This window comes from Rhincodon typus, chromosome 15 (assembly GCF_021869965.1).
Source record: "Rhincodon typus isolate 14 chromosome 15, sRhiTyp1.1, whole genome shotgun sequence".
Taxonomy (NCBI): Eukaryota; Metazoa; Chordata; class Chondrichthyes; order Orectolobiformes; family Rhincodontidae; genus Rhincodon; species Rhincodon typus.
Window position 1 is genome coordinate 52,929,690 of NC_063346.1, and position 9,701 is coordinate 52,939,390.

Consider the following 9,701-nt stretch of genomic DNA (forward strand, 5'->3'; position numbering starts at 1 on the left):
ACACACACACACACACACACACACACACACACACACACACACACACATATCTTTCCTGTAGCCTTGGTGAATCAGATTTCCAGTTCTAACCAGACTTTTACGTTCTGGACAGGATGTCTCCAATCACATTCAATTTCCTGGCAATGTGGGGGATATTTAAGTGGTAGAAGTAAAGTCACCGTAGTCTTATCAGACCATTAGACCATGGTGGTGATTTAACCTGAGGATCTCCACACCTCAGGGAGAGGGCAAGTTGAGAAGGAGAGTCCTTTATGATAACATCAGCCAGTGCAGGAATTTAAGTTTTGCAGTTGATGGAACAAACTCCAAAGGAATAATCTCAGGTTTAAACCTATCCACAAAAGTTAACAGATTGTGCTAATATAAACTGTGGTCACTCTGTACCCATTTTGGACAAATGTCTTAAAATGGTTGAGAGCCAATAATAAACTGAAGGTTTCTTTCTCTACTGTGGAATATTGTTTCTTATGTTTATTTAGTGTTTTGGAGAAGTACCCAATTGTGTCTCCGTTTCAGATTTGTATTCCTGAAGGGAGCAACCCCTACCCAATGTCACCCGCATCAATGGCTACGTTAAATGCTTGATTGGAATCCCTACAGTGTGGAAATAGGCCATTCAGCCCAAAAGTTACACTGACTCTCTGAAGAGTATCCCACCTAGATTTACCACCCCCCAACCTATCCCTGTAGTTCCCATGGTTAACCCACTTAACCTGCACATCCTTGGACACTATGGGGCTATTCAGCATGGCCAATTCACCTAAACTGCACAGCTTTGGACTGCGGGAGGAAACCAGAGCAAACCCACACAGACACAGAGAATGTGCAAACTCTACACAGACAGTCACCCAAGGTTGAGATTGAACCCAGGTTCCTGTGAAGCAGCAGTACTAACCACTGAGCCACCATGCAGCCCTAGTTTGGAGTGACAAGCAGAGGCTCATTTGTTAAAACCAGTGGCACTTTCCTCAGACAAGAGGGCATAAACCTGTCCCAAGAGCTTACTCTGCAGCAACAAGGGCCAATGTTGGACTGCCCACGCTGACTGCTGTGCTACCCACTCAAAAGAGATAAAGAAGGCTTCTACCTCTGCTTCCTCAAATTTAGGCGAGGGAATTAAATGAGAAAGCTGAGTTGCCTCCAGTTAAGACTGAGCCAGTGATGTCTTCATAGCAGTCACAAAGTTCCTGCTCCTCAGCTTGATCTTAGTTCAAAGTCACTTTCCTGCTGTTTATCCTGAAATTCTTTCTGTTCCCTCCGTGTTAATTCCTCACTTCCCTGATTCTTTGTCTCTGTCTTTTTCCTTCCCTTTCCTCTCTCTCCGTCTTTTTGAAATTTTAATTTCAGCTACTAAAATTTTGATGTACTGCTACTCTGCCCATATCATCATCCTCAATTTCCACATGTAAACTCTTAGCCATCCCTTTTAAAATTTCAGGTTTTCTGGCTTCCAGGTAAAATTCTAATCCCAAGTGCATTTGTAAATCTTTCAACTATTTGAGGGTTAGAACTTATGAATCCTCAAAAGTAACATCCTTTGATTGTGCTAGGAATGGGCTAGCATCAAATGTAGTCATTTCTACGATCATTATCACTAAAGAGGTAGTGATGGGCATGCTAATAGAGGTAAAGATAGACAAGTCTCCTGGGAATGCATCCCAGGGTACTAAAAGAGTTGGCAAGGGAAATAGCAAATGCACTTGTGGTAATTTACCAAACTTCGCTGACTCGGGGGCGATTCCAGCTGATTGGAATTCAGCAAATGTGATGCCACTCTTTAAAAAATGAAATAGTCGAGAGTTCGGTATAGGCCTGTTAGCTTAACATCTGTAGTGGGGAAAATATTTGAATCTACCATCAAGGAAGAAACCGTGAAGACACCTGGATAGAAATTGTCCCATCGGGCAGGCACAACATGGTTCATGAAAGGCAGGTCATGTTTAACTAATTTAGTGGAATTCTTTGAGGACATTACAAGGGCAGTGAAAGCAAACAGTAGGGATAAATGGGTGTTTATCTGGTTGGTGATCAGTGGCTAGTGGTGTGCCTCAGGGTTCAGTGTTGGGACCACAACTGCGTACAATTTACAAAGATAATTTAAAGTTGAGGACCAAGTGTAGTGTGTCAAAGTTCACAGAAGACACTAAAATGAGTAGTAGAGCAAAATGTGCAGAGGACATTGGAAGTCTGCAGAGGAAAATAGATAGGTTAAGTGAGTGGGCAAGATCTGGCAGGTGGAGTACAATGTTGGCAAATCTGAGATCATCCATTTTGGTGGGAATAACAGCAAAATGGACAATTATTTAAATGGTGAAAAATTGCAGCATGCTGCTGTGTAGAGAGATCTGGGTGTCCTTGTGCATGAATCACAAGAAGCTGATTTGCAGATGCAGGAAGTAATTAAGAAGGCAAATGGAATATTGTCCTTCATTGCTGGAAGGATGGAGTTTAAAAATAGGGAGGTTATGCTGCAGCTGTATAGGGTGCTGGTGAGGCCTCACCTGGAGCAGTGTGTTCACTTTTGGTCTCCTAACTTGACAAAGGACGTACTGGCACTGGAGGGAATGCAGAGGACATTCACTAGGTTGATTCCAGAATGGACAGGATTGGCTTTTGAGGAGAGATTGAGTAGACTGGGACTATACTCATTGGAATTTTAAGAAGAATGAGGGGGATCTTATAGAAACATATAAAATTATGAAGGGGATAGATAAGATAGAAGCCGGGATGTTGTTTCTACTTGCAGGTGAAATTAGAATAGGGGCATAGCCTCAAAGTAAGGGAGAGCAGATTTAGGACTGAGTTCAGGAAGAACTTCTTCACCCAAAGGGTTGTGAATCTGTGAAATTCTGTGCCCAGCGAAGCAGATGACTACCTTGTTGAATGTTTTTAAGGCAAAGATACATAGATTTTTCAACAGTAAAGGAATAAAGGGTTATGGTGAGTGGGGTAGGTAAGTGGAGCTGAGTCCACAAACAGGTCAACCATGATCTTACTGAAATGGCAAAGCAGGCTTGATGGGCCAGATGACCTACTCCTGCTCATATTTCTTATGTTCTTATACTGTAGCAGTGTAAACTCAAGAAGGCCTTTTGCAATATTTTTAAAATTAGTTTCAAAGTGACAATTTACCTACTCTAATCCTTTTGTCTGTGGTTCAAATTTCAATATGAGCCCCCATTTTGTTACACACAGACTCAATGCATGGTTACCCGTTTTGTTACATTTCTGGAGGTTATACCCCCCGGGAGTTGCAGTAAGATGATTTAAAAAATGACCCCTTCCAATGTGGATACCTTCCTTCCAGCTGCAAATGAACTTCTGTTTTAAAAGCAGCCAATTTAACCAGGCTTTCTCGAATGAACAAAATGAATTAGTTTATTAATTGCTAAACACAAGATGGTAAAAGTACCACAACACACATGATCAGAGTAGAATTAATGGGCAAGTTCAACAAGATAAAGGTTTTTCAAAAAAAACTGCAGCTGCTATTGGATGAAACCTGCTGCATTGACATTGGCAGTTTCAGGGTTCTTGGTTTTGCGGTTTAGCAGCAATTCTGTTGTTCTTCTTTTTGACAGTAAAGTGCGCTGATTCTCAATTCCCACTACTCCTGGGGTTGGTACATACTTAAATATTTATTCAAATGATTCAAAGATCCCAGTTTACTTATATGAGAGACTCGGGTTAAGAGAAAACACGGACCAGGTTTCTGAAATTAAGAAGAAATCACTATTTATTTCAAAGAAATCAGTTCTGATCACAGGAAAACAATATATGAATTATCAGTTTATAACTTTGCTCACTTAAGCTCTCACCCCTTTCCTAAACCTCCACACACGTGCAAATAGACAAAGGCAAACAAACGCACACAGATGCTATGAACGGAAGGAAAAATACTGGGAAGTATAGTTCAATAGCACCAATCCCTCCATAGAATTTGTTGACACGTCCCTCTTGCTTCTTCCTTGTCCTTCTGATCTCCAGTCTCCTTATTTTCAGATTCTTTCAATTCTTTGCTGCAGTCACAAGACAGTTGACACATTAATTGTTTAGTCTTTCAGTGTCTGCTTAGGCGCAACAGCTATAGCAAATGATGGGAGAGATTAGCTTTCTTTCAGTTCTTGGTTACTTCACTGCAGAGGAAGAAAAAGAAATATGCTGCTTCTTCACACACAAGCTGTCCACCTGTCTAAGGGACAGGTAACACAGTTGCTGTCATGTTGATTACTGATTCCTGGCCTATGCAATAATCCTAGAACAAAGAACAACACAGCACGGGAACAGGCCCCTCAGCCAACACCTTTTGCCCTTCCATACTAAAATTGTCTTCACTTACAGGATCCATATCCCTTTATTCCCTTCCTAATCATATATCCGTCCAGGTGATTCTTGAATGCTGCTATTGTGTCTGCTTCCACCATCTCCTCTGGCTACGCATTCCAGACACTCACCTTTGCATGAAAATGTGCCTCCCACATCTCTTTTAAACTTGCCCCCTCGTGCCTTGAACCTGTGTCACCTAGTAATTGACCCCTCTACACTAGGAAAAAGTCTCATATTTTCCACTCTTATAAACTTCTATCAGGTCACCCCTCAATCTACTGTGTTCCAGTGAAAACAACCCAGTCTATCCAACTTTTCTTCATAGCTAAAATCCCCCATACCACGCAACATCCTTTTCTGTATCCTTTCCAAAGCATCCACATTCTTCTGGTATTGTAAACAGAACTGCACGCAGTATTCCAAGTGTGGCCTAAATGAAGTTCTATAAAGCTGCAGCATAATTTGTCTATCCTTATACTCAATGCCCCTTCCAATGAAGACAAGCATGCCACAGGCCTTTTTTGCTACCTTATCTACCTGCGCTGCCTCCTTCAGTGATTTGTGGACCTGCACACCCAGATCCCTCTACGTATCAATACTCCTAAGGGTTCTACCGTTCACTGTATAATTTCCATCCATACTTGACCTTCCAAAATGCATCACCTCACATTTGTCTGGATTAAACTCCATCTGCCATTTCTCAGCCAATCCCTCCAACAGATCAATATGCTGCTGTATCCTCTGATAATCCTCCTCATTATCCACAACTCTGCCAATTTTTGTATCATCCAAAAACTTACTAATTAGACCAGCTACATTTTATTCCAACTTGTTTATGTAGATCACGAACAGCAAAGGTCCAAGCACTGATCCTTGTGGAACACCACTAGTTATAACCCTCTATTCCAAAAAACATCCTTCCACTGTTACCCTCTGTCTCTTGACTAAGTTCTGTATCCATCTTGCCAGTTCAACCTTATACCATGTGATTTCACCTTTTGTACAAGTCTGCCATGTAGACAACATTAACCGTGTTTCCCTTATCAATCATCTTCGTCACCTCCTCAAAAAACTCGATCAAGTTAGTGAGGCATGATCTCCCCTGCACAAAACCATGCTGTCTATCGCTAATAAATCCATTTGCTTCTAAATGGGTCTCGATCTTGTCCTTTAGAATCTTTTTCAATAATTTCCCTACCACCGATGTGAGACTGTAATTTGCAGGATTATCCCTGTTACCCTTCTTAAACAAAGGGACAACATTGACTATTCTTCAGTCCTCTGGGACCTCACCTGTGGCCTAAAAGTATACAAAAATGTCTGTCAATGCTCCAGCAATTTGTTCTGTTGCCTCCCTCAATAGTCTGGGATAGATCCCATCAGGATCCGGGGACTTATCTACCTTAATATTTTATAAGACGCACAATACCTCTTCCTTTTTAATAGCAACTTGGCTTAGAAACTCGACACCCCCTTCCCTGAGATCATCCTCCACCAATTCCTTCTTTTTGATGAATATCCACACAAAGTAATTATTTAGAACCTCAGCTACCTCTTCTGGCTCCACACATAGATTCCCTCCTTTGTCCTTGAGTGGGCCAACCTTTTGCCTGGCTATCCTCTTGCTTTTTATACATGTATAAAAAGCGTTGGGATTCTCCTTAATCCTGTTTCCTAACGACTTTTCATGACCCGTTTAAGCCCTTCTGATTATTGGTTTAAGTTCTTTCCTACTTTCCTTACATACTTCAAGGGCTTCATCAATTCCCATCCTCCCAGACCTTATATATGCTTCCTTTCTCTTTTTGACCAAGGTCGTAACATCCCTGGTCATTCAAGGTTCATGAAACTTGCCATACCTATCCTTCACTCTCGCAGGAACGCGCTGCTCCTGAACTCTTAACAACTGCCATTTGAAGTACTCCCACATGCCCAATGTAGATTTACCCTCAAACAGCCGCCTTGAATCAACATTCTCCAGTTCCTGCCTAATATTGTTGTAGTTCGCCCTCCCCCAGTTTAACACCGCTGTTGTCCCAATCCATGAACATCTTAAAACTCACAGCATTATGGTCATTACTCCCAAAATTCTCACCCACTGAAACTTCACACACCTGGCCGGGCTCCTTTCCCAAAACAAGGACCAGTATAACCCCTTCCCTGGTTGGACTGTTTACATACTGTGTCAAGAAACCCTCCTGAATGGTCCTTACAAATTCTGCCCCATTCAAACCCCTAGAACATAATGAGTCTCAGTCAATATAGAGGAAGTTAAAATCACCCACAACAACAACTTTGCTGTTTTTACCTCTTTCCAAAATCTGTCTACATATTCTCTCCCCTATCTCCCGCTGGCTGTTCAGATGCCTGTAGTATATCCCCATCATTGTGATTTCATCTTTCCTGTTCCTGATTTCTAGCCAAATTGCCTTGCTGCACGAGTCCTCTGATGTATCCTCCCTCAATACAGCTGTGAGATACTCCTTTACCAGTAATGCAACTCCTCCACCCGTTTTACTTCCCTTTCTATCACACCTGAAACATTTATATCCCTGAACATTCAGCTGCCAGTTCCTCTTTCAGCAAGTCTCTGGTCATAGTTCCAAGTACTAACCAATGCTCTAAGTTCAGCTACCTTGCCTATTGTACTTCTTGCATTGAAACACATGCATTTCAGACCACCTCCCCTGCTCTTTTCAGCAGCGTTTCTCTGCCTGTTCTTGTTCTTAGTCATGTTTGCCTTGGTTTCTACCTCTCCTTCAATTTCTGCATCTACTGCCCTACTCCTCTGGATCCCATTCCCCTGCCACACTAGTTAAACCCTCCCCAACCACTCTACCAAGTATCCCCCCAAGGACATCAGTGCTGCCCAAATGTAACCCGTCCAGTTTGTACAGGTTCCACCTCCCCCAGAACCGCTTCCAATGCCCCACGAATCTGAAACCTTCCCCTTGACATCATCTTTTCAGCCACGTGTTCATCCTATCTATCCTGCTGTTTCTACTCTGACTATGTTGTGGCCCCGGCTAGTAATCCTGAGAGATAACTACCTTTGAGGTCCTACATTTCAACTTTTCTTCCTAGTTCTCTGTATTCTGCTTTTAGGACCTCATCCCTTTTTTTACCTATGTCATTAGTACCAACATGTACCACGACCGCTGGCTGTTCACCCTCGCTCTCCAGAATGTCCTGCAACATCCAGGACCCTAGGACCAGGGAGGCAACTCACCATTCTGGACTCTCGTTTGCAGCCACAGAAACGCCTGTCTATTCCCTCTCCAGTTGAATCTCCTATGACTATAGCATTTAATACAGTAGGAATTACCAGACAGTAAGAAGCCATTCAGCACCCAATGTTCCTGGCAGTTGTTCTTCTGTAATCCCAATTCCTTAATACTTTTATATTTCTCATTTTAGAAATACTTCACCTTTTAATGATATTCTTCTCTCAGCCTTTGTGGTCACTTTTGGTTAGCTCTTACCGAACGAGCATTACTGTCCTCCTTTATTTCTTCCAATGAAAATCCTCGAGTCTCCATCCTCTCATTCCCCAACTCACATATCCCCCACTCAACCATTACCATCAAGCCAAGGCATCAACCCTGGTTCAATGAAGAGTGCAGGAGGGCATGCCAGGAGCAGCACTAGGCAGACCTGAAGATGAGGTATCAACCCGGTGAAGCCACCAAACAGGACTACTTGCATGCCATACAGCGAAAGCAGCAAGTAATAGACAGAGCTAAGCGATCCCACAACCAACGGATCAGATCTAAGCTCTGCAGTCCTGCCACATCCAGTCATGAATGTTGGTGGACAATTAAACAACTCACTGGAGGAGGAGACTCGACAAAGATGCCCATCCTCAACGATGGAAGAGCCCAGCACATCAGTGCAAAAGGTAAGGCTGAAGTGTTCGCAGCAATCTTCAGCCAGAAGTGCCGAGTGGATGATCCATCTTGGCCTCCTCCAATGGTTCCCAGCATCACAGATACCAGTCTTCAGCCAATTCGATTCACTCCACATGATATCAAGAAACAGCTGGAGACACTGGATACTGGAAAGGCTACAAGCTCTGACAACATTCTGGCAACAGTACTGAAGACTTGTGCTCCAGAACCTGCTGCTCCCCTAGTCAAGTTGTTCCAGTACAGTTACAACACTGGTATCTACCCGACAATGTGGAAAATTGCCCAAGAATGTCCTGTACACAAAAAGCAGGACAAATCCAACTTTTACAGGCCAATTACTGCCCCATCAGTCTCCTCTTGATCATCAGTAAAGTGTTGGAAGGTGTCATCAACAGTGCTATCAAGCAGCACCTGCTCAGAAATAACCTGCTCAGTGACGCCCAGTTTGGGTTCTGCCAGGTCCACTCAGCTTCTGATCTCACTCCAGCCTTGGTTCCAACATGGACAAAAGAGCTGAATTCCAGAGGTGAGGTGAGAGCGACAGCGTTTGATATCAAGGCTGCATTTAACCGAGTGTGGCAACAAGGAGCCCTCGCAAAACTGGAATCAATGGGTATCAGGGGGCAAACACGCTAATGGTTGGAGTCATACCTGACACATAGGAAGATGGTTGTGGTTGTGGGAGGTCAATTATCTCAGCTCCAGGACATCTCTGCAGGAGTTCCTCAGAGTTGTGTCCTAGACCCAACCATCTTCAGCTGCTTCACTAATGACCTTCCCTCCATCATAAGGTCAGAGGTGGGGATGTTCGCCAATGATTGCACAATGTTCAGCACCATTCGTGACTCCTCAGATACTGAAGCAGTCCATGTTCACATGCAACAAGGTCTGGACAATATCCAGGCTTGGGCTGACATATGGCAAGTGACATTCACGCCACACAAATGCCAGGTTATGACCATCACCAGTAAGAGACAATCTAACCACTGCCCCTTGACATTCAATGGTGTTACCTTCACTGAATCCCCCACTATCAACATTCTGGGGATTACCATTGACCAGAAACTCAACTGGACTCACCACATTAACAGAGTGGCAGCAAGAGCAGGCCAGAAGCTGGGAATACAGCGGTGAGTAATTCACCTCCTGACTCCTCAAAGCCTGTCCGCCATCGACAAGGCACAAGTCAGGGGTGTGATGGAATACTCTCCACTTGCCTGGATGAGTTCAGCCCCAACAACACTCAAGAAGCTTGACACCATCCAGGACAAAGCAGCCCGCTTGATTGACGCTACATCTACAAGCATTCATTCCCTCCACCACTGACGCTCAGTAGCAGCAGTGTGTACTATCTACAAGATGCACTGCAGAAATTCACCAAAGATCCTTCCAAACCCACAACCACTCCCATCTAGAAGGACAAGGGCAGCAGATATATGGGAACAC